This window comes from Podarcis liolepis, assembly GCF_965112155.1.
Source record: "Podarcis liolepis genome assembly, chromosome: 15".
NCBI classification, from domain to species: domain Eukaryota; kingdom Metazoa; phylum Chordata; class Lepidosauria; order Squamata; family Lacertidae; genus Podarcis; species Podarcis liolepis.
This window is the reverse complement of record NC_139566.1, coordinates 13565349-13589229: the sequence shown is the minus strand read 5'-3', so window position 1 is coordinate 13589229 and position 23881 is coordinate 13565349. Positions and strand designations below refer to the sequence as shown.

The 23881-nt window shown below is 44.8% G+C and overlaps 2 protein-coding genes across 10 annotated transcripts in view; one reads left to right on the top strand and one right to left on the bottom strand.

The window, feature by feature from the left end:
* MACROD1 (mono-ADP ribosylhydrolase 1) overlaps positions 1–23881 on the bottom strand; it is a 309233-nt gene that overhangs the window by 224694 nt on the left and 60658 nt on the right. The window lies entirely within an intron of this gene.
* Positions 1–23881, top strand: part of FLRT1 (fibronectin leucine rich transmembrane protein 1) — a 164298-nt gene that overhangs the window by 119026 nt on the left and 21391 nt on the right. For 2 of the 5 annotated variants that reach the window (XR_014519768.1, XM_083477787.1), the window contains exon 1: positions 12979–13851. The exons of 2 other annotated variants lie outside the window; for them this stretch is intronic. The gene's annotated coding sequence lies outside the window, so the exon portion shown is untranslated. Of the gene's footprint in view, positions 1–12978; positions 13852–13931; positions 14212–23881 lie in introns of those variants that run through there. One more of the 5 variants, XM_083477790.1, reaches the window with a different exon arrangement.

Below are 23881 nucleotides of genomic sequence, written 5' to 3'. Positions count from 1 at the left end.
AAAACCAAAGATTCAAACAGCAGTGTGGGGCTGTTTGAAATCTCTTTTGTAAACAGCCCCTTGCTGCTCTTCGGAACTCCAGGTTTCAGAGGTTGAAACAGCAGCCTTGGGCTGTTTCCAAAAAGGCTTTCAAACAGCCCTGAGCTGCGCTCTGAAGTCCCAACAATCAAGGCTTCAAAGCACTGTGTTACCTGATGTCATAGTGACATCAGGATATTGGCAGCTGGGCGGCCCCTCCCCACCTGTTAAATTTAGTCCGGCGGGAATAAGGAGAGAAGGATTTTGCTGGTCAGTCAGAAAAAGGCTTAGCAAGATTGTATAAATGTGCACTCCAGGATAATAGGCTGCAGCCACTTTGTTCCTCCCTTGTTCTTTTTGCTGCAGCACCACGTGCCACAACAAACCAAGGTTTGGCTTAGCACCTCATCTGAACCAAGACTTGTGGTTGAGCTCTCTGCTCACTAATTAAAAGCTGTAGCCAGCAACAAACCTTAGCATGGTGCGGCAGCAAAAAGGACCAGGGAGGGGCAGAGCAGGCATGAGCTTCTCTCTGGAAGCCCACACATTCGCAGTGTCTCTGTAAGCCAACATTTGGGTGTGCTGCGAAAATAAAACCCATCACAGTCAAGAATAACCCCTCTTTTCCAGTAAACTGTCCCTTGTATATCACTGCCCTCCTGTATTTGCCTTTTGTGGGGGAACTGCTCTCTGTGTGAGCTGCTAACATGGTTGTTCGTCAGAGTCCAACACCATCCTCGGGGCTTCAGTGTGTCAGCTTTCCCTTTCCCTACATAGGAAGCTGCCTTATACTGAATCAGACCATTGCTCTATCTAGCTCAGTAATGTCTGAACTGACTGGCAGTGGCTCTCCAAAGTTTTAGACCAGGAGTCTTTCCCCAGTCCTACCTTGAGATGCAGGGGATTAAACCAAGACTTTCTACATGCAAAGCAGATGCTCTACCACTGAACTGCGGCCCGCCCCCAATAGAGATGATGATCTGTTTTCTTTCTGACACAGAGTGGGGGATTCAGCCAGTTAAAAGATAGAAATTGCCGTGTCTTGTCTGGAAGCCTGTTCCTGACCTTTGTTCCAAACAGCCCTCCAAGCTGCTTTCTTGGGGGAGAGAGTGCATGGTCTTTATTAATTGTTGGCCGTTGTTTCACCCCAACCTAATATCCCAAGGCAGGTCATGATGCTGCTATCAATTTCACAGGAAAGGCCCTATGAATATGCAACTTAACCTTTGGGTCTGGGGTTTCCGTTGGAAGAATCTAGGCTTTCTAGGTCCAGCCTGCATCTTCTAATTTCCAAATTAGTCCACAAAAAGCAAAGGGAGCCGTAAGGAAAACGTGAACATGCTGGCTCATATAAAAGTATGGATGTGTTGGTCCATTTGTTAAGCCAATCAAAATGTTATATAATAACGTACAAGCTTTCGAGTTTAGTTTGACATCAAGCCAGACAAATAATTCTGGAGACCTCAAAAGCTTGCACACTATTTCATAACATTTTGGCTGATCTAATAAAGGCATTTTTAATGTGGATTTTTCAAATCAGTTCAAGGATAGCCAAAGTGGTGCCCTCCAGATGTTGTGGACTTCCAGTTGTCAGGGATGACGGAAGCTGCAGCCCACCCCATGCGCAGGGTACTGCATTGGCTTCCCCTGGTCCAGTGTTTCAGAAGCCTGAGCTACACCAACCTCACATGTTCCACCTCCCCTCTTCCTCCTTACCCCAGATCTCTCCCCTCTCCAGTGCTCCTAAGTGCCAACCTTAAAATACTGTGTACAAGGAAGAATTGCAGCTTGTGTTGTAAAAGGGTTAGGGGAAAGTTTGCACAAAGCTTAGCAAAAACAGGTTTTTGCTTTTTTTTACAGTTGTATCAGTATCAGAGTGTGAGAGAAAAATGTCACCTAAAGGTGTTAAAACTGACAAGAAACAAAAGCACCAAACTACATACTGGAAGGGATATAGTAAGAAAATACCACACATGAGAGAAGAAAGGGCAGTTAATGAAGACTACTACTGTCTAAGCAAACAGCTGAAGGCTACTTTAGCAGTGATATCAAGGAATGTAGGATGCAGCCTAGTCAGATTCTTGATCCATTTAGCTCAGTATTGTCTGCACTGATTGGCAGTGCCTCTGACAGGGGCTCTTTTTCCAGCCCTATTGGGACCTTCTGCATGCAAAGCAGATGCTCTATCACTAAATGATGACCCTTCTGCGTGCTCAGTGGGACTTACTCCAAGGAAAGTGTGCATAGGAATGCAGTTGAATCCCACATAGAGTAGACCCATTAAAATTACTGTGTATGACAAACCTATGTCCACTAATATCAAAGGGACTGCTCTGAGTTAGGGATGGGGAGGAAATTTGATTTAGTTCACATTTAAAGGCAAATCTACTGAATTAGCACTTCCTGAAACAATATGAGAATTGAAACACAACCTTTGAAGTTTTCACTTCTCCAAATTTTGCAAGGCAAGCAAGCAACATGTAAAAAATGCATGTTATTAGGGGAAATTGATTCGCAAAAATGTGTACTACATACATACCTGCGTATATTATAAGAAAATAGTTCTAAAATGCTAATGAATTTTCATGAAGCCTTTTTTAAAAAAGATTGCAAGCCGATGTGGAGAACTGAACTTATGAATGAAAAAATGAGCAACTTAGAGGAGCCAAAATTTACAGATTCACGCAACCCTAAGTAGAACTTAGCTGGCTTTAAAAAATTCTTAAATTTTATTTATCTTTTGGGTACATGTTTTGCCCAGTAATCTTTTCCTTTATAAAACAACTTTGAAGTGGATGAGTGAAGTGAGAAAGTAGCAGAAGGTGGGTTGGATCATTTGACCCTTTTCTATCCCACCACATGATTTCCATCGTTAGTATAAACTATCTGCATTATGGACAAAACTGACTTTCCAGACTTCATGAACTCGTACGTGGCAAACTTGTGACAACCAAATCTACCTTGCTCAGAAGATAAAATGAGGAAAGTGGGAGAAAAAGAAAAGATTACTATCAGATGTTGGGGTGCTGGTCAGGTTCCTTGTACCTGTAATTGTTTTAGGAAAAACAAGCATGTAGCTCCCTGCTACCAGTAATTGCTGGTGTCCATGGGAACTGGTAAGACGGAAGGAGCCTGACAGTAGGTGGCGCTAGAGCAAAATATAGGCAGAGTCAACTGATTCTAGGTTTGTCCCCATGCTCCTCCTGGCTGAATTCTACAAAGACATTCGGAGACTAAGAAGCTGATAGGCAGTGCCTCCCACTGAACTGGATGTAAGTAAGAAGGCATGATGACTGAGTTTGGTGGGGGAGTCTCCTATTTGCCTTAATATACCAGCCTTCACTGCCTGCTACACAATAAGCAAGTGTCTATTTTTAACCTTACTTGTGCATCCTCCAGTTGAGGACCAGTACTTCAGGGCATTCAACGTGTCAGTAATCTTATTCTTTATAACAACCCAGTAAGGTGAGAAGGCTAGTATCATTGTACCCATTTTGCAGAAGCTGAGGCCTGAGACTTATACTTTGCTGGATGCATAACAAGGCTAAGATCTGAATTGGGTTCCACCAGTTCTCTACTTACAGGTTCTCCATCTTGCTGACAGAGCAGAGCTGTCTGTCCCAATTCTGAGCTGCAGGGACCAAGGTGCTCCTTAAAGGATCAAGACAGCATTCTATCCTGCTTGGCTTGCAAGAATTTGCTAGGGAAAGATAGTATCATGATGTGAGCCTCGAGCCAGCTAGAACCAGGACCAACTAAGCATCTGTCTGATATTTATCTGGAGGTGTCTTTTTATAGAAATGGCAGCCCTTGCGATTCTCTTTTCCTACCCTGCCCCCCCCCAAAAAATAAAAGGAGCCTAAAGTTAATTATTTTGCCAATTTCATGCTGCATGCATTATGCATCTTGCCTTATCTCTCCTGTAATTGTAGGCAGGTATGTAAATGTTATATATCTCTTTAAAAATGCTTTAAATGCTTTAAAAACGAAGATGGGGTACCTCTTCCCCCGCCACGTTGAAAAACTAGCAGAGTTAATAGAAAACGCTGGTGAACAAGAAAGGATTTCAAACTTGTGTCTTGGGAGGTTAATTATATTGATAGTAACATCTGATATGAAAATATTTTTGCTGGGAAGAGGAGGATAGGGAAATAAAGGAATCGAAAGCTGCAATTTTGTGCTTGCCTTTATTAGGAGATAGAAACTTTCTGTTTCCTGTGTTGGGAGCCACTGCAATGAGACTGGGGATTATGGTGGAGTTTTACCTCTCTAACACCAGTGTGGGGTTTTCCCCTCCTATATGTGGAATTATCTCAGATTTTGTTGCAAGGAAAGTCAGGAACAGCAAGAGCCATAGCTCAGTGGCAGGGGGGTCTGCTTTGGTATGCAGAAGGTCCCAGGTTCAATCCCCAGCATCTCCATGTAGGGGTGGGAACATCCCATGTCTGAAACACTGGAGAGCTGCTGCCAGTCAGTGTGGACAATACTGAGTTAGATGGACCAATGGTCTGACTCCATTCCCATGTTTCTAGGTACAATCGTACCTCGGAAGTTGAATGGAATCCGTTCCGGAAATCTGTTCGACTTCCAAAATGTTGGGAAACCAAGGTGAGGCTTCCGATTGGCTGAAGGAAGCTCCTGCCGCCAATCAGAAGCCGCACCGGATATTCAGGTTCCAAAGAATGCTCGCAAACCGGAAGACTCACCTCTGGGTTTGCGGCATTCAGGAGCCAAAGCGTAGAAGTGCCAAGGCATTCGGCTTCCAACGTATGACTACCTGCAGAATGTATGAACTTTTATAGCGCAGCTGCATGAGTTTTGTAATGTGTAGTTTACTCATCAGCAGGCATGCAAAGTGACTTCAGAATCTATGCCACAGGATTAGGTATCCCTTTTAAAATGCAAGTGGCAGTTTGTTTTATTTATTTATTTATTTATTTATTTATTTATTATACCCCGCCCATCTGGGCAACTTACAAAACATAAAAAAATGGTAAAACATCAGACATTAAAATATTCCCTGAACAGGTCTGCCTTCAGATGTCTTCTAAAAGTCAGATAGTTGTTTATTTCCTTGACATCTGATGGGAGGGCATTGCACAGGGTGGGCTCCACAACCAAGAAGGCCCTCTGCCTGGTTCCCTATAGCCTCACTTCTCACAGTGAGGGAACCGCCAGAAGGCCCTCGAAGCTGGACCTTGGTGTCCGGGCTGGACGATGGGGGTGGAGACGCTCCTTCAGGTATACTGGGCCGAAGCCGTTTAGTAGCTGTTATGAGCATAGAGAAGAACTAAGGAAGATAGGAGGCGGAATCTGCCTCAGAATCCAGATAGGATGCTCATCTACACTTCTGCTAGTCCCATGCCTAGGAAGCACAGGTCTGAGTGGTTTTCCCCTTGCCCTGCTCCTTTCCCAGCTAATATTGCTAAATCAGAGCAAACATCAATCAACAGATATTGCTGTTTGCTCCAATTCAGCGCTAAAGAGCGGCTTTCCTTGGGGGAAAGCAGTGGGACAAGGTTTTGAGGGCCAGGATACAAAACTTCAGGTCTCTTCTGAAAATTGCTGCTTCCCATCTCTCAGAAGGGATATAACTTTCCTTAAAATAATAGAAAAGAAAGAGAATGTAAGATGCCCTGGTTATTTGAAAGATGAGACGGTCAGTCTACAAAACTGATTTATTTGTTTTTTATATTATTGGAGTAAGATTTCACACCAGGTATGTAATGAACTCATAATCTTTATGCTTTTATTTTCTTTTTAGTGGTTGGTTTGTTTGTTTGTTTGTTTGTTTGTTTTGTTTGCAATTATATTGCAAAATTAAAACAGAATTTATTTGTTTTTTAAGGCTTTCAGTGAAGCAATGAGTACACAGAGGGAGACCGGAGAGAGGGAATTAAGCTCAATTTCCAGGCCTTCCTCTGGTTCCCCTCCATCAACTTCTGGTTCCTGCCAAACACTTGAAATTCTATGTAAACCTGAATTTAGGGAGCAGAACTAAACAGCTACCTTTATAGAGACTATCAATCAAATGAAACATGGCAGTTTTCCACATTACATGACTTGTTATCCAAACTCACAAGTGTGGGTTGTTGTGGGTTGTTTTTTTAAATAAATGCACTAGAGCAGGAAGATATGAGCCTTCCGTACTAAAGCATATTATGATGTTGAGCCCAATCCTGTGCACTGAGTAAAAGTGAGCCTTCCTGTGTTCAATGGGGCTTGTTGATCTCCACCTCCATCCTAAAACCACAATCCCATCCATACTTACTTAGTGGGGAGTATGGACAGAATTGCAATCTTAGGATAGAGATGGAGACCAACAAGAGTTTTTAAAAGGGTCGAAGGTGGTATGATAGAGGCATCACTTCCCACACAAATGTGGAGATAAAGTCATACCTCAAGTTGAATGTGCTTCAAGTTGAGCGTGTTCGGGTTGTGCTCCGGGGCAACCCGGAAGTAACGGAGCACGCTACTTCCGGGTTTCGCTGCATGCGCAGACGCTCAAAATGACGTCACGTGCATGTGCGGAAGCGGCGAAACACGACCTGCACACACACAGATGCACCGTCGCATCTTACGTTCCGTTTGGAATGCAAACAGGGCTCCGGAACGGATCCTGTTCGCATCCCGAGGTACCACTGTAATTCTTTTTATGCTTCTGCTCAAACAGGGCCTGCGGGGTTTTTGAAACAATACAAAAACCTACCAAACTTGTTTAACCCAGAGGCAGCAGTAGGAAAAACGTACACACCGTGAACATTGAAACATGTTTCAGATTCCTGTAAGTTAGAGCCTGTCATCCTTTTTAGGCCCATGAACATTATTCTTGAGGAAGTGCTGGGAAGAGCCACCTTTTTTAGCCACTTGCCCCCTGGGGATCAGCTTCCCTACTCCCTCAGAGGTACATGTCAAAACGTTGCTTTTCCAAGGTGTCTGGTTAAAAGTCAGAGCCAGCAGATTTAATATAAACCTTGAAAAGCACACAGAGCTAAAAGAGGAAGTGGGGTGGGGAGGATCAGTCTTCCAACTTCCTCTTTCAGCTCTGTGTACTTCTCAAGGGAGAAAAAAGGTAGCCACTCTCACTACCTCATCACCAAGTAGGTGGTGAATTGCAAGAGCTCAGAGGTTTTGTGGGTACTGGGAATCCCCAGGGGTGTACCACATAGGTGATCTCTGCTGTAAGTCAAGTTTTCCATTCTGTCCACTGAACAAGTCTGTTTTGCTTGCAAGCCTGTGGTTGATGGAGTAAGACAGACTGTCTTATGTTTAAAAGAACAAACCTATTTGCACATTTTCCAGCAGTGTGTGGACTCATGAGGCCTAGAACCTTGCTCTTCTCTTCCCTTTTTTGTTTTCTAAGGGGAAGAGAAAGAGCAGAACAAAGCAGCTGAAGGCAAAGCCTGGGTCAGCTTCTCTTCCAGATGTGCATCCTGCACAAAGCAGCTCAAGACAGAAACTGCCATACGTCAGCCTCAGCTCCTCAGCCAGCAAGGTCTGCTCCCGTCTGTCAGATTGACAAGGGCTGAGTATGGCTACCCTGGAGGGGGATGAAGGGGCACCTGAGTTTCTGGATTAAAGAAAGACTCCGCACAAGCCTCCTTTGCTCCCCAGAGCCATTGGCCCTTTTAATAACAACTGCAGCATAAAAGCCCCGAGCAAGCCGCAGCGAGGGTAATTATGGTCTGCCATCCGGCCTGCTCTGGAAAGATGAAAGGGGCAACCCAAAAAGAGAAAGGAAGAAAAACTTATTATTTACTTCAAACAGTTCCATAGATATTAACTTAATGGAGGCTTGGCACCTCTGCCAGGGGGAGAATTATGCTTCTTAACTACTTCAGTGTGTGTGTTTTTGGGGGGAGGGAGGTGCGAAGTGTCACAGAGGGAGGAGGGAGAATCTCCACTCCAAAGAAAGGTCTGTAGCAAATTGGGCTTCAGCTGCCCAGCCTCTAGACTCCAATTTAGTGCCTGAATTACAAAGGGGACCTGGCCCCCTTAGCTGCAGATTTTAGCTCAAAGGTCCATGCATTTGGCTACAGTTGGGGAGAATCAGGGTTGGGGCTTGTGGATTTCATAAAGAGCCCAACAGTGATTTAAGCATTGCTTCATATCCCCACCTGATACCCTGCTCCTGTGCAGAAGACAGAACTTGGCCTGCTGGTATGCCTCTTTAAAGAAAGACACACACACACACACACACACACTGAGAGAGAGAGAGAGAGAGAGAGAGAGAGAGAGAGAGAGAGAGAGAGAGTTCATATGGCATATAAACTATGGAATTTGCTCCCACAAGAGCCAGTGATGGCCTCAACTTGGATGGTCTAAAGAGGATTAGACAAATTCATGGAGGAGAAAGATATCAATGGTGGCTAACCATAATGATTATGCTTGACCTACACTGTTGGAGGCAGCATGCTTGGGGGAGGCAGAACATTGCTACTGCTGCAACCCACATTAGGTCACGGGGTTTTGGTTCCTGTTCCACAGGTGCTTTAGGAGAAACTATCATTTCTCAGCCTCCCCACTCCCCACCCAAATCTTTAATTTGGAGATAACAATACAGAATTGTTGTAATAAGAAACATTTTAGATGCTATCTGTGAATACTATGTTAACTAAAGCAAGTGCCCTCTCTTAATCATGTGAATTTTGGGGTGTCCCCAGACTGTAACTATTTTTGGGTGGGATTCAACACATACTGGACAATTTAGGTTGCACAATCAACATTGGTTTGGTGTATGGGATGTTAGGGGAGGGGAGCTGTCATTCTCCAGCAGTTTGGCTTCACCTTCAGGGGAACACTTCTTTGTTTCTAGAGACAGACGGAAGCCAAACACAAGGTGCTCTTTTGCAACAAACTCACTTCCTACCCAACATTAGACTTTTTGCTACAGGTAAAGTGATGGGAAAACATACTGGTAAGTGTGGGATAACTGTTGTTTGCCACAATGTTGTCTGAGCTCTATGCAAACAGATCAGAATGAATGCTCAATAAACTGGTCATCTGGAAACAAGCAACCTTGGTCAAATAAATCTACATAAATTTGTAAACTGATAAAACAATAGAAAGGGGAGAAGGAACTCTGCTTTTAGCTAATGAGTACAATGTGATAGGCACCATCTTAGAAAAGGTGTTCTCTCCCGTGCTAGAAAAGGAGAAATACCTCTTCTAAGATGTCACTAACCACATGCTTTTCCTTATAAGTGTGTATTGAAAATAATTAACCATTTTAAAAAGAAATCTGTCTTGATTAATCAGAGGCATCTTTTTTCTAATTTACCAAAATGTTTTTAATCAGTTCATCTAAGTGATGAATCAGCTTGAGCTGCTGTAACCATGCACACCTTTAGCTGAGAGCAAAACACCAGCTCTAGTGGGGCTTTGCCTCCGAATATGCCTAGGATGAGGCCACACACATTGTACACCCAATTACTATTAGCTTGCATTTCCCAACTTCTCTAGGCACTGAGCAGGGAAAGCCAACATGTACAGCGATTCAATCTCTAGCTCTTATATTTGTCTATAAATAATGGATTTAATTTGAGCTTCGAAACACACGCATACACAGCAGGAGGACTCAGACAAAACCCCTCCCTTTCATTTTGGTGAAGTCAGGGAGGGCCCTGTTGGCAGAGGCATATGTAGCTAACGTTTGAGACTCAGGTCCTGTCTGCCAAGAAGACACCACAGAAGGCAGATGTAGGGATAATCAAGGGACTTGCCCAGCCGCAAGGGGAGCGTACGGCAAAATCAGGGAGCTGAAGGTGCCATTGGTGCCATCCCCAAGGGCCAAAGCAGTGTGCTTTCTCTGACGTGTTTATTCATCTCACTTAAGGCACTTTGGTGTACCAAACGAACATGTTTTAATTAAAGAAAAAGTATATTGTAATACTTCTCCCGCCCTCGTTGCCAGGGAATTAAGAAAATGACTAGCTCCTTTCAGACTCTGCCAGGGGCTGTGAGGTGCCACCCACCCGGCTGGGCTCAGGGCTCATTTGTCTGGAGCTCATTCCTGTGCTCTGTGGCACAGCCCACGGGTCTGACAGATGGCTGATTCAGCCCAAGAGTGCTCAGACCTGGACAGACCCAGCCGCCCTGTTACATTCATTGAACAGTTTCAATAAAGGCAACTTAAATGGGTTTGTTTTTTTAAGTGTCATCCCTCCAGGAGTGCTGGAAAGGCAAGAGGCAGCATGCTCCTTGCTGAACAATTGGGTGGAATGCTGCCTGCATACAGTTCCTTGCATCTCTGCAAGGAAAAAGGGTTACAGACTTCCCCCACTTTTTAAACGAAAGCTGGATATTCGAGGAAGGAAACCTAAATCAGCCATCAGTGCCAACTGAAATATTTTTTATTTTATTTTTAAGTAAATTGCATGGTATCATCACATAGGTTTGCAGATTTGGCTTTATCTCCCCCACACCAGAAGTTCTTTGCCTATAGAAAGCTAGCACTTAAATGAACATAGGAAGGTGTTTTATACCAAGTCAGACCATTGTTTCATCTATTATTGTCTACACTGACTGGCAGCAGCTCTCTAGGATTTTGGGGAGGTGCCAGTGATTGAACCCGACCCTTACAGAGGAAGCTGCCTAATGACAAGTTAGAAACCATTGGTCCAGCTAACTCATTATTGTACACACTGACTGGCAGCAGCTCACCAAGGTTTCAGCCAGGGGACACTCCCAGCCGTACCGGGAGATCCCAGGAATTGAACCTGAGACCTTAGCTCTCCCCAAGCATGAGAAAGGCAGACAAAGAAGGAAAGGAAAGGAAACTTGTTGGCAGGTATGTCATTTTGGTCCAGGGTCAAGCACATGATGGAATTTTGAAGAAAAGGCTAGGTGGGGGCCTTTAATTAAATCCACAAGCCCTACTCTGTGATGTTTTTGCCTAACAACTCCCCAACCCATACCCTTCTGAAAACAATAAATAAGGGAGTAAAAAAAGGGGGGAGGGAGAGAGATGATTCAACCATGATATATATACTCTGTTTCTATTACCTTACAGCTATGGAAATTATATTTATTTTTGCAAAGGATCGTACATGGGTTGCTTCCAGATGACCTGTTTATTGAGCACCCATCCTGATTTGTTTGTGGGGCTTACAAGGAGGTGAGATAACATCAGGTATTTTATTGAGAATTCATTCTGATTTGTTTATGGGGAGCTTAGACAAGGTTACATCAAGGAAACATTATTCCACCTTTTTTCCAGAGCATTTTGCTGTCACTTTCCATATTGGGGGGAAAGGTCTCATTTTAGGGGGAAGCAGGTTTGTTATGCAAGAGCACCACATCTTTCGTTGCACAACATGAATTTGCTGGGCATGTGATTGAATCACACTGCTGGGGGTGGGGAGCAACAGAGGGAAGTGCCCATACTTGCGTATTTTGGTCTGGGCCCTGAGACAAAACGGAACCGTACAACTTATTCTGCCCAGGAAAGGGTGGGGAGAAAAACAAGACTCTCTTCTGACTCCCAGCCAGTTGCACCATTTATACCCCTCCTGTTAAAATCAGGTAGGCTGCACCCATCTGTTGTGATGGAAGCCCAGAGATATTTCAACACCCCCTCAATGAATGGAATCTGAGGTTGACATCTCAGATTCAGCCTCCTGTTTTCCTAGAGGGAAGGTGCAGTAGTCTTTTAGATACCTGCTTGTTTGTTTTGGCTGGCCTATCCAGGCACATGATTTGGTTATGTATGTTTCTAAATTGGCTTTATTGTTTTTAAGAGTTTTTTTAAAAAATGCTTTTTTAAATTGTTGGTCTTTTTAAAAATCACAGAAGCGTTTGCTGCCCTGGGCTCCTTTGGAAAACTAAAAAAATAAGCAATTTTAATAAACAAATAAACTCAGGGCTTTAGAACTTGACCTTTTTACTTGTGTTAGGTTAGCAGAAAACAAAAAATCTTTAGAAAAATAAATTATTTCTTAATCAGAAGAGTTCGCTGTATATAACATGCCTTATTAAATATACTTTAGCAGTCCTCAGAATGCTCTGGTGGTAGTTGAGTTTTGTTCATTTCCACTGAGTTTTTTTCCATATTCATTTCTCTGTCTGCCAGCCTGGGCACTTCAGGGTCTGTGGAGAGCCATGACATGATGCAATGTGCTGGATGCTTCCTATATGATGTAGGGCAGGGGTGGTGGCTATCTTCTTCTTGTGTTAGAATTTTACCCCTGAGCTCAGGGCTCTAAGGCTGCAATCTTATACACATTTACTTGAGAATTATGTTTCATTTAAGGTGGAATCTACTCACATATAAAAGCCGTTCTGAAAATGCTTTTTTTAAAATGTTTTTTAAAAATACATTGAATTTTCCATAAGGCTCACAATCGCCATCTAATGTCACATTGCATATTGCACTTAAGACTCACTTAAAACGTTTTATTTGCAGCTGTATAGCTGAGTCCTAAGGGAGTGTGGCTCACTTCTGAGTAAAAATGCACAGGATTAGGCTGCAATCCTACACAGGACTAAGCCCCACTGAGCTCAGTAGGTCTTTATTTTGAAGTAAACACACAACAGGCTGTGATTCTGGCTGCATGCTTACTTGGAAGTAGAGGTGCCAACCCTGTCCTTCACACACGTGGCCTGATCCTACACATGGAATAGTTACTCTGATTTCAACAAAGCTTGCTTCACAGAAAAATTACAAGCGTACTTTTGGGTAGGACAGGGGCGAAACTAGGCTTTATTTCACCTGGGTCAAAGACCCAGTTTGGCGCCTCCCCTCCTCAATGGTGCCCCTCTAGAGGCTTCACCAGGCAAAATCCCTGGCTAGTCCCCCACCCCCAGCTATGGCTCTGGGTAGGAGCGTGACCTTTCGGACCAAGCTTCTGAGGAAGGGGCATGGGGATGTGGATTTGTAGTCCTGCAATCTGCACAACGTATCACTTGGGATGTGTAAGTCTCAACTGCATTCAGATGGGGTTACTTTGGAGTAAACTTGCACAGGAGGAAAGTCTGCCTCTCAGGGTCTGCCAGTTATACTCCCTAACTCAGCGAATATGCCCTGTAGAATTCAGTCACAAATCTCGGGGCTGCTTTTTGTGAATGGAAGAGAGGGATGGTGGGGGAGGGGCAGTTTAACCTTTGCCCCCCAGTGAAGCTCCACCCGTGTACACTATCCTCCACCCAGTGATGTAGTCTGTTAGATTATTTGCATCTGAACTAGTGAAAAGGATGGGAGACAGATGTGATTTGGGGGAGGGTCCTGATCAGACTGTAAAACGTTGAGACGCGGGGTAGGGTGGGGGTCTTTGCAACTGAATCTCTCCTTCCCCACCACCCGCCAGGAATTGCTTCGTAGCACCGCCTCCTAGTCCTAAATCCTCCTCCCCCTTCCAACCTCTCTTTCCCCCCTCCTCCTCTCCCTGCAACGGGCCTTTTGCACAACACACACACGCAGCTGCACGCAGCCATCACTCCCCGCTCTCCCGTTTGCACGGCTGCTTCAAATGGGCCCCCAGAGAGGGATGAATCCGGAGCAGCGGAGGCAGTGAAAGCAAAAAAAAGGGGGGGGCGAGCACAAATAAAGGAGAGGAGGGTCGCGATTCGGGCGCAGCGGCAGCAGCGGAATATGGCACCGCAATGCCGGGAAGAGGGTTTTTAGGTGCCCGCTGGAGATCGCTCCGCTGCCGCCTCGGTTGCAGAAGGGGAGGCGAGCGCGCCCGGATTTGGAGAAAGCTCTCACCCCACCCCCAGTCCCCAGACCGGGAAGGGGGAAAAGCAGGACCTAGCTATCCACACGCGCCATACAAACTCAACACGCGTTGCCAAAAGGGGAGCCGGCAGGAGGAGCGTCGCCGGGGATGCCAAGGCGCGGTGAGTAGCTTCGAGGCGAGGCAGGGGGAGAAAAAGTTTGCGAGGCAGGGACTGAATTGCCCGGGGCGCCTGGCAGCAGGGATCCGTGGCTGGCTGGGTGTCTGCGTGTAGTAGGTAGGGGTGAAGTCTCCCGCTTGCTGGAGACCAGCCTTGGCGATGGAGATCGGCCCTTGGACCAAATCTCTCCGCCGCCGCCTCTACCCCGCTTTACAAAGGCATCTTCTAGCTGCCCACCGTTGGAAACTGGACACTGGGCAAGCCGTAGGTCTGAGGCGGCAGCGGAGCGGTTCGCACGGAAGAGAGACCTGTCAACACACACAGACTGGCCCCCCGAGAGCTAGCCCATCCCTGGTTTTTAAGGTTCTGACGGTGTTTATGATTGTTTTTTTAATTTCTCAAACCATTCTAAGCCGTCCAGAGTGCTGTGAGTGCAATGAAAGGGCGGGTGTGCATTTTCTAAATGCAGGAGAGCAGACGAGGACCGTTGCATTCAGGTTTTACGCAGAAACACCATGCTGGTTACCAGCACAAACAACAGATGCTGGATGAGATGGACCCTGTGGAGGATGCAGCAGGGCTCTTCTTGTAGGAGGGCTGAGAGAACCTGTGGCCCTCCAGGGGTTGCTGTACTACAACTCCCATCAGCCCCAGCCAGCCTGGCCAATGGTCAGGGATGATGGGAATTGGCCATTGGCCACGCTGACTAGAGTTTAAGCCTATTTGGAGGGCCATGGGTCGTCGTCGTCGTCCCCCCATCTCACAGAAGAGACCATCAGGGAGGTTTGGGAGGGGAGAGATGTTTCCATCGTGGTTTGCTCCCCAAATACCTGTTTATTGAGCATTCATCCTGATTTGTTTGATGAAGTTTGCAGAAGGGGTTGTTTATTGAGCACTCCTGCATGGAGGTTAGATGTGTTGAGCTTGTGTTAATTTCACCTTTTCCAGTGCATTTTCTTGCCAAATAAGTTTTTTTGGGGGAGGGGGGGTGTTGCTCAAGAATGGAAGATCAGCTTTAATTGTGCAACCTGATTTTGTGCATGACTCGTGCCCACATATAGGGACAGTTTGGAAAGGCCCCCAGAAGCAAGTGAGGTGTATGGAGACAGTGGGGGAAGTGACTCACACACCCCTCTCCTCTTCCTATTAAGAGGTGTGTGTGTGTGTGTGTGTGTGTGTGTGTGTGTAAAATGTTGGATACTGGGACTGAATTTGAGAAACCTGTTCAACTGTGAATATATTTTGGTGGCCTTAGCAAGTTGCTAGTGCTCAGTCTAATCTACCATACAGGGTTGTTGTGAGTCTTTGGAAAAAAATTGTTCTGAGCACCTTGGCACATGTGCAAATGGGATGCAAATATAATAACCAGAGACATCCCAACTCTAGTAAAAATATTGCTGCAACTTGGGTGTAAAATGTGGCTGGAATCCTCAACTGCATGATGGAATTAGAGACACCCCCTAAACCAGGGATGTCATTGGATAGGTTTCCTACATCCTTGAGCCTTGACTACGCTGGCTGGAGCTCACCAACATCTGAAGAACCACATGCTCCCTAGCCTTGTACAACAGAAGTGATGAGTTTGATTAGGTGTGGCAGGCCTCTTCATTTGACCAGTCAAATACTGTCAGTGGGTTTTGGTCAGATATAGAAAACTAATCCAAGAATGCTACTGTATAGACAGCAGCTTGTCTTGCTTTTATAATTTTATGGTGCTGTTTGTTAGCAATGGAAGCGTGAAGGCAGCTTGTCCCCTGGCACTGTATAAAACTCTGGGGGAAACCTAGTGGTATGGCAGAGCTACTGTGGCTGCCAGTGTAGTTTAGTGGCTAGAGTCTTGGACAAGGATCTGGGAGACGAAGGTTCGAATCCCTACTCAGCAATGTGGCCCACTCTGTGACCTTAGGCCAGTCAATATATCTCAGCCTAATCTAATTGTCAGGGCTGTTGTGTGGGGAGCAAGGGGGAGGAGATATACTTCCTCGAACTCCTTGGAAGAGAGGTGAGATACAAATGTAAATACTGCTCGCATCTCCAGACAGGAACACAAGCTGTCATCAGTAGCTGAGCAGACCAAGGGAACTCAAGTTCAAATCTTTAATCATCCATGAGACTGATTAGATGACACTGTGCCATTCACACACTTTTAAGACCTACCAATTCGTAGGCTTATAAGAATAAAAGAAAGGCGGGGAGGGCTATTTATGCATCCCTGGGAAGATGGGTTGAATGGGAAAAAAGTAATAAAATTAATAATTCATTACCATTGTTATTAAAGTTACCTGTTATTGGGAAACAATGGCATTATCTAATTTGTTTTTCAGTTTTGTGATTAGCATATGCATGAAAGCTCCTGCTGCTGATTAACCTCCTGCTTGTTCTTCCCATTAGTAAGAAAGCTGTAAAAATACATGACCACCAGTGGACTGATCCCTTTTAAACTGGTTCAAATCCCCAAGCTTAGTCTGAGAAAAAAATATTCTCTTAAGGTAATTGGCTATTATTTTAAAACCTTTGTACCCTAGCTTTCCTCAGTAGACCTCAATGCAGCTAGTAATGATAAAATTACAACAATTACCGGTACTACATAGTCTGTCTCCCAAAAACAAATGTGCCCAAATTCCTCACATGCAGTAGGTTAGTCTTGCGTCATCTTGAGCAGATGAAACCAGCTCCCAACCCTACTTGATTTAATCCACTGCAGTTGAGAGTTAGATTCCACACTTACTATGGATAAGCTGTGAGAACAGCTAAAGCTCACTGGTAGAGCATGTGTTTTGCATTTAGAAGGTCCCAGGTTTAAGCCCAAGCATCTCCTGGAAGGGTGGAGAAAGACCCCTGCCTGTAACCCTGGAAAGCTGCTGCCAGTCAATTGTCAGCTTACCAGTGTTTCTCCAGCTGACTATAATTCCCATCATCCCAGACCACGGGTTGTACTAGCTAGGGATGATGGGATATGTAGTCAAAAAAACAGCTGGAGACCCAAGTCTGGGAAACACTGGTAGACAATACTGAACTAGATGGACCAATGGTCTAAGCCAGGTCCCTATATGTATAAAGGAGAGGGGGGCTGTAGTTCGGTGGTAGAGCTCTGCTTTGCATGCAGAAGATCACAGACTGGCAATGTTCTTTCTGAAACCCTAGAGAGCCACTGCCAGCTAGTGCAGACCAGGTGTGGGGAACCTTTGGTCCTCTAGATGTTGCTGAATTGCAACTTGCATCAGCCACAGCCAGCATGGCCAATGGGCAGGCAGGATGGGAGTTGTAGGTCAGCAACATCTGGAGGGCCACACATGGTGAAGATAGTACTGAGCTAGCTGGACCCATGGTCTGATTCATTACAAGCCAGCTTCCTATATTTCCAAGCCGCTACCCACTTGAGTCAATGCTAAATCCCAACTTGTTGCTGATCAGCCTCATTCCATTGGAATTAATGTAACTAATTGTCATTTGTTGTAATAGCAGTAGTTCTTTGGAAACAAACGGGATCAGAGCCGTGGCATGTTGAGGATCAGCCTTAATCCACTGGAGTCAAGCCAGATCACAACTAGGTGCAGGTCTCCCTTGAGACACTGGAGACAGTGGTCACAGCCACCATACATTTGAAGGACATGGCTTTCCCCCCAAAGAATCCTGGGAACTGTAGGAATGGATACCCAGCTGATATACGTTGGGAAACAGCTGATTCACTGGTGTTAAGAGGACCAGATCCACAGCCTTTAAACCAGCCTCGGTTGTACCTCGATCTAAGGGAGTCAAAAGCCCAGATTCCCACTCGGTATGCATTAGCTAACATCTGCTAGAAACAATATAACCTGGTTCCCTACTGTTTCCAATTAGCTTTGAGTTATTGGAATAAGCTCACAGTTCAGGGATGGGGGAACCTATGGCCCTTCAGATGTTGCTCACCTACCAGTCCCATCATCCCTGACCACTGGCCACACTGGCCGGTGCGGAGGGGAGCCGTATTCTAACAGAAGCTGGAGGGCACAGGTTCCCCATCCCTAGGATAGATTCCCATCTGTCCTTGGAAGTGACTTTGGTTCCATTAACATCAACACCACACATTGAAAAGGATCCTGGGAACCATACATTCAGTCTGTGGGCCCAAGCTTGGGTAACTCTCTCCCAAATGAAAGGCCACCCCTCCTTGCGGAACTTCAGGCACATGACAAAAGACTTTCTTGTTCCAGCAGGCAGTTTAAGGTAGTGTTTGGTTTTATGTTAAAATTGTATTGTTTGAGCACCCCATTTTCTATGGATTGCTTTTATGTAAGCTGCTTAGAAATGTGAATATGTATGGTGAATATGAAGTGGTATGTAAATGTTTTAAATAAATAATAGTTTGTTAAGGGTGTTGGGAATTGTAGGTCTGTGAGGGAGGATCCACATTCCCCAGGACTCTCCGGGGAAAGCCATGTGCTTTAAATGTATAGTGTAGATGTGGCAGAAGTTGCAAATCTTTCTCCTCAAACCCTTTCACCAAATGTGTTACATTGCCACTAGTGCAAAAACATGGTTGCAGCTTTGGAGCTGAAATGCTGGGTGGTGTTGACCAAAAAAAGAAATAAAGAAATGGCTCTTTCGCAGATCTTTATACCAATGTAAGGTCTGGCCCTTTCTATTAATAAAAAGAGAAAGAGTGAGAGCTTTGTAGGAAGAGTCAACATCCCAAGTTTACTCTTACTTCTTCTGCCTAGCTAATATTCTTTGCTTTGAATGCATTCAAGCCTGATGGAAACTTTAAAGACGCAAGAGCCGGTTTTAATATTTAAACATGTGTTCCTTCAGGCAAGGGGTTTGGGAAGAAGAGGGTGTATGAACTTGGGGGCTGTGGGCAGGGATTTAGCAGCGATATGAATTATTAGGCAGATTAAAGACTCCTGCAGGAACTGGGCTGTTTTTCTTTTTCTTTTCTTTTCTGGTTATGTGGTGAATGGAAGCTGAATTTATTCGGAAGCATCGCAACACACACACACACACAAATCCCGTTCCATCCATCCTGTCCCATGCACTGCCAGATCAGATCTATACAATAGCTGCCAAGGGGTTCAGCTCCCAAATGTTGCCAGCTCTGTTGTTCAGAGACTTAGCATCACAACAAGATTTATAAGCAGTGGTTTAGTGTTAAATTCTGATATGCAGGCCTTCATTGTCATGGTTCTAAGGTCACGTGCAGACTGGCATTATTTTGGGGTGAGATTCCATCACATGCTGGCAAATTCTGGTTGCACAATTAAAAGTTTATTTGGGAGCCCACTCACAACAAACTCTCTTCCCCACAGACTGCTCCCCGCCCCCCACAAATAGCCAACATTGTCTAACCTCCCTGCAATCAAATAAGGATAAATGCACAATGAACAGCTTATCTGAAAGCACCCTAAAACTATTCAACAGAAATGATTTTTTGACCAATATGGATGTTATATAGCTTGAATACAAAGTTGGCTTCCACTGCCTCAAACTTAATATCTGGCCTGGTAATAAGTTCTGGTGGACTTAAAAGCTTGCCCACCATTTTGGATCACTTTGGTCATAATAAAAGGATTTTTATGTCATCGTTCCTCACCCCCCAAAAAAGTGTCAGTTTAACTCTAAGCATGCATGCTCATGTAAGTTATCTGTTCCTCTTCTTAGCTTATTTGGTGGGTTTCTCTCTGAGAAAAGCTTATTGATTGGCAAATAAAACCCTAGGAGGCAACATCATCATCCCTGCTGTGAAATAAGTGGCTGCACTTCCTTCCTGCTTCACTATGCAGTTCACCTGTTCACAAAAACAAGGCGGCTCCACACCATACATTTGCAGAGCTTTCACAAGTATTTAAAATAAGTGGCTTCCCCCATGGAATCCTGGGAACTGCAGTCGATGCCTCAGAGCTAAAACTCCCAGCACCCTTAAACCTCAGAATTCTTTGGAGAAAGCCATGTGCTTTAAATGTATGATGTGGGTGTGACCTGAGACATAGGTAGGCAACCTGGGGCCGCAGGTTCCCCATCCCTCTCTCAAATCAGCAGGTGGTGGGCATTCTGTGAAAAACTAGGCCACTTGGCTCACATACGCCTTAAAAATATTCAGGTGCGGTGGTGGGGAGACTTGGTGTTGGTGCCAAATGCTAAAATTCTAGCTACGCAGAGCAACATCACACACACACAAAGCAGATGGATACGGATTCCTTCTGGGGAAAATAACATTAGTAGTTTACATCTGATCAACCTCATCTGCAGCGACAACATCTGGGCATCAGTACAGCACAGTTTTCCCATGCTGAAAAATTGCTGTCAGGTTAGAGAGAGGTAGATTTCATCATCCTAATTTACCTTACTTTAAAAAAAAAAGACAAAAAAGAGACGCGTGTAGATGGGAAATCCCAATAACTGGATTGTTGCCTCTGGGATGAGCCTGTTGCATCTTTGTCAACTCTTTTTGTTCCCTGCCCTTTCTATAATGCATTCCCACGCCAAGTACAAACAGTGAAGGGGGGGGTGTCAATTATTTAGCAGACTGTTATGCCCATGGCCTGTTAGAAAGAAGTGTGTGAGAGAGTGTGGCTGAACAAACAGAGGTGTCTGTGTCTCATACACACCCTCTTTTCTGCCATTGGCTGAGCTGCTCTGATGTCACAAAACAGGTTGTGTAGCCCTAGGGTTTGGCATCTGAATACTAAAGAAAAGGCTAGGGAGGGGCCTTTAATAAAGAATTGTAAGGTTAAAATCCTCCAGCCAAGGACGTAAAGCAGGGGCAGTAAGGAACATGGCCTGGGGAGAGGGGGTGTGGCTGGGGAAGGGGTGTGGTGTGGGGAGGGTCCCAAGGACCAGGCAGTGAGATTCTGAGGGCTGCATTTGGCACCTGGGCCCGAAGTTCCCCACCCTTGGTCCCCATGTCACTTGAGGAGTTTCAGTGTTTGTGTGTGCCTGTGCATGTTCTTGCACTGAATGGGTTTGCTGTTTTAAAATGTTCACAGCTAACAGTCCTTCAGTATAACAGCAAGTTGGCATACGTGGAGGCCAGTGTGACAGAGTGGCCATAGCACTGGGACTTTGAATCTGGGTTTCACCCAGTTTAAATTCCCGCTCAGCCATTAAATTCACTTGGTGGCCTTGGGCCAGTTAGGTATTCTCTTTCAGATTCACCTACCTCAAAGATTCAGGTAGGTAGCCGTGTTCGTCTGACACAGTCGAAATAAATAATAATAATAATAATAATAATAATAATAATAATAATAATAATAAATACAAAATAGTCTAGTAGCACCTTAGAGACCAACTAAGTCTGTTCTAGGTATGAGCTTTTGTGTGCATGCACACTTCTTCGTATCTGAAAAAGTGTGCATGCACACGAAAGCTCATACCTAGAACAAACTTAGTTGGTCTCTGAGGTGCTACTAGACTATTTTTAAAAAAAATTATTTCACCTACCTCAGAGGTTTGTAGTGAGGATAAAAATGGGCAAGAGGAAACCGCAAAGGCCACCCTGAGCTCCTTCAAAGAAAGACTGGGCAAAAATATAAGAGTTAGATCTATGTTGCCTCAACCAACCCAGCTATCTCAGAATACTGCATCTGCCAACACAGACATCCAGAAAGATGAGACTAGGGTGTGGTGTGGTGTGGTGTGGTGTGGTGTGGTGTGGTGTGGTGTGGTGTGGTGTGGTGTGATGTAGTGTCTGTCATATTGGACTTGGAATCTGGATCTCATCCTGTTTGAATTTCTGCTCACCTGTACAGCTCACCAGGGAACGTCACCATGGCTTGAACCCAACGCCTTAGGCATGCAAAGCAGATGGCCTACCAATGCAATCTCTGACAAATTTGATTTGAAGTAATATTGTAATTTAAACAGGAGTGCCACTGATCATAAACAGACTGCCTTTTTTCTCAGTCATAAGCAAAAGCAGCATGTCCCACATACTTAGAATGGTAGAGACTTTTAATCTCAGGATCGTGGGTTCAAGCTGCATGTTGAGCAAAAGATTCCAGCATTGCACGAGGGTCGGGCTAGATGACTCTTAAGGTCCCTTCCAACACTACAATTCTATGATTCTAAGGAGGAATGCTTCTCCAACCTCTGAGTCCCCTCTCAGGAAATTAAACCATGCACCAAGCCTCCCTTGATAACACCCTGAGAACACCTTTTTGTGTGTGTTTAACTTATCTTTTAAAAGTAAGATCTTTAGAGTACTACTTCACATACTTCCACGAAACTTTGTGCCCATTTTCATCACCGGATACAAGCAAAAGCACGGACCGCTTTGCAGAGACATGTTTTCTGGCTCAGTATAAGATTTAAATCTTTTCCCCCCATTCCCACACGCATAACGCCTTTTCTTCTCCATTTGTCAAGTGAGCAAGGTATCTGCCCAAACGTGTGCTTGCAAGTTCTTAAATCTCAGAGCAGCTCAGAGTTAGCAAAGTTTGAGTTAACTTGAAGAACCACCCTTTTGGATCAGCCCCAAGGGCCATAATGAACATAAGGAGAGCCTGGCTGCTGGATCAAGTCTGTGGTGGCCCCTCTAGTTCAGCACTCTGTTCTCACAGTGGCCAACCAGAGGCCTTAATAGCAAGCCCACAAACAGGACTTGAGTGTAACAGCAACCCTCCTCACTTGTGATTCCCAAGTTTTCAGAGACAGACCGCTTCTGACAATGGAGGTAGAACATAGCCACTGAATTTGTATCACCCTATTTTAGAGCTGTAAGTTACTGGCCACCACTCTGTCTTGTGGGGGTGAATTCCATAGTTTAACTATGTGCTGTGTGAAAAATCTATGAAATGGGAAGTCCAGCATCCTGTTTCTGACAGTGGGCAGCTGGAGGAGCATGGGCAGCTCACAAACCATGCCATGAAAGCTACAGCCCTCCCCTCTTTATCTCCAGCATCCAGCCACTGGCTTAGAGTGAACTTAGGACTCACCTACTTTCATATGAATTGCTCAGGTTCAGCAAAGCTTTCTAAGGCTTCAAGTTTGCTAGGTGAAAGCAAGGCACTTTGTGTGCAGAGAAGCTAAGGGAAGGGTTGCAAAGTGGATGTTAATTATCTTGCAAAGGTGCTGATCACATATTACTGTTTTGTTTTTTAACCTAGTAAGGTATCAGGCTCTCAGATGCCTCAATTACAATAACTTTGTAAAGCAAACTTGAAAGAAAGTGAAAAGGAAGGTAGAAACAAAAGGCAGAAATCTGGTGATTGGATTTCAAAAGCGAGGAAAACTGTTGATGTGGAGTTACTCACCAAAGTGAGGATGCAGAATGCGTTTCTAATACAGGAATGCTGAGAGAGGCAAGCAAATGGCCAGATAACAAGAGCATTCTGCAGAATGCAAAAATAGCCGGATGGCAGATAGAAGTGAATTAATGCATACCAATTGGTACCCAAGGGGATACTTGCCAGAAAACGTGTTATTTTAAACATTTCAAAATAGATTCATCTGATACATATCCTCTCTTCCCCCCACCCCTCAAATTCTGTGCTAAGAAGCATCTGTCTATCTGCCAGTCACTCTCCCATCACACCAAGAAATAGAACCCAAGGCGGAGATAAGTAGACTAAAGGGGAGGAGCTATGCAGAAGCAGGCCAGCTCTGCTCTGGAGTGTTTCCCATGGGAAACAAGCCTGTGTGATGTGGAACAAAGATCAGAAAGGGGATATCTGACCTTTTCCACCTCACAAATACTTAAATCACAGGGTTTAGGTTTACTCTTGACGTATGCAGCGCAAGGGGATAAACCTCCATTACAGTGGTACCTCGAGTTAGACGCTTCAGGTTACAGACATTTCTGGTTACAGACTCCGCTAACCCAGAAATAGTACCTCGGGTTAAAAACTTTTGCTTTTTTTATTGGATTTGATTTGATATGTTAATTGGATGTTTTTATTGGAAAATAATAAACGCTTAAAAAAAAACTTTGCTTCAGGATGAGAACAGAAATCACACTGCGGCAGCGCGGCGGCAGCGGGAGGCCCCATTAGCTAAAGTGGTGCTTCAGGTTAAGAACAGTTTCAGGTTAAGAACAGTCCTCCAGAATGAATTCAGTTCT